Source organism: Schistocerca nitens, chromosome 6, assembly GCF_023898315.1.
Source record: "Schistocerca nitens isolate TAMUIC-IGC-003100 chromosome 6, iqSchNite1.1, whole genome shotgun sequence".
In the NCBI taxonomy this organism is placed as follows: domain Eukaryota; kingdom Metazoa; phylum Arthropoda; class Insecta; order Orthoptera; family Acrididae; genus Schistocerca; species Schistocerca nitens.
The window spans coordinates 309,696,334-309,698,005 of NC_064619.1; the positions used below are offsets into that span (position 1 = coordinate 309,696,334).

A 1,672-nucleotide genomic window follows, 5' to 3' on the forward strand; every position below is an offset into this window, starting at 1 on the left:
TCTGGACAATTCGAGCCACCCATCGAACATTTATGAGACATAATCGAGCACCGTCAACACCTTCGCAATAATGGATGGCTACAGAGGCAGCACGGCGCAATATTTCTGCAGGGGACTACCAAAGACTTGTTGAGTCCATGCCAAGTAGAGTTTCTGCACTACGCCGGGTAAAAGGACGTCCAACCCGATATTAGGAGGCACCCCATGACTTTTGTCAAGTCAGTGTATATTTCACATATATTTAACATATTTCATACATGAAATGATAATTAAATAGACACCCTAGCTGCAAGCAGGCGTTGATACACTTCATTGGGGACATGTTGAAAATGTGTGCCCCGACCGGGACTCGAACCCGGGATCTCCTGCTTACATGGCAGACGCTCTATCCATCTGAGCCACCGCGGGCACAGAGGATAGTGCGTCTGCAGGGCACAGAGGATAGTGCGTCTGCAGGGACTTATCCCTTGCACGCTCCCCGTGAGATCCACATTCCCAACATGTCCACAACACTACATTCGTAGTGCGCCTAATAGATGTTTGCCCATCATACTCATTACTCGTGGCAGATTTATCTACCAAGTCCCGTACGAGTTCGGGCATAGCGTGTGCGTTCGCACAAGAAGGTCAAAGGCCGGGAACCCATATTTTTAACTATATATGACGGTAGTATCTGTTCCCGAATGAACAGTTACCGTGGATGACCATGCAGCTTTGCTAGAAATGAAATGATAATTAAATAGACACCCTAGCTGCAAGCAGGCGTTGATACACTTCATTGGGGACATGTTGAAAATGTGTGCCCCGACCGGGACACGAACCCGGGAACCCGGGATCTCACGGGGAGCGTGCAAGGGATAAGTCCCTGCAGACGCACTATCCTCTGTGCCCGCGGTGGCTCAGATGGATAGAGCGTCTGCCATGTAAGCAGGAGATCCCGGGTTCGAGTCCTAGTCGGGGCACACATTTTCAACATGTCCCCAATGAAGTGTATCAACGCCTGCTTGCAGCTAGGGTGTCTATTTAATTATCATTTCATTTCTAGCAAAGCTGCATGGTAACTTTTCTTTCGGGAACAGATATTACCGTCATATATATAGTTATATTTCATACATATTTGTATACTTATTTCATCTGCATCTCTACTGAATTTCGACCTGCAGTTTCAAAAAAAATGGCTCTGAGCACTATGGGACTCAACATCTTAGGTCATAAGTCCCCTAGAACTTAGAACTACTTAAACCTAACTAACCTAAGGACATCACACACACCCATGCCCGAGGCGGGATTCGAACCCGCGACCGTAGCAGTCCCGCGGCTCCGGACTGCAGCGCCAGAACCGCTAGACCACCGCGGCCGGCACCTGCAGTTTCGTTTTCATGCAGCTCAGTGTTTATTACGTCGTATCTCCTAAAGGGTATGTTGTATAATGAGACACAGGTTGTCAAAAAAACTATCCAATATTTCCGGGGATGATTGTATGCTTCAAAACAAGACAAAAATGTCGTATAACCATGGGTCCTATAAAGCACACTTTCTGACATACGACACTGAACACGTGTTCATACGAGGTGCTCTTGTGATGTCATCCATTGCAATGCGTTGCGAGTCCTAGTACAGACAATTACCCGAAACGTTAATCACAAACCCTGGCATGGCATACTGCGAGGTA

General features: G+C 47.3%; 1 non-coding gene across 1 annotated transcript; it reads right to left on the minus strand.

Moving 5' to 3' along the window:
* Window positions 1-334: 334 nt before the first annotated feature.
* Trnat-ugu (transfer RNA threonine (anticodon UGU)) lies at window positions 335-409 on the minus strand. The gene has a single exon. It is a non-coding gene; the product is annotated as a tRNA-Thr (tRNA).
* Between the last annotated feature and the right edge of the window lie 1,263 nt (window positions 410-1,672).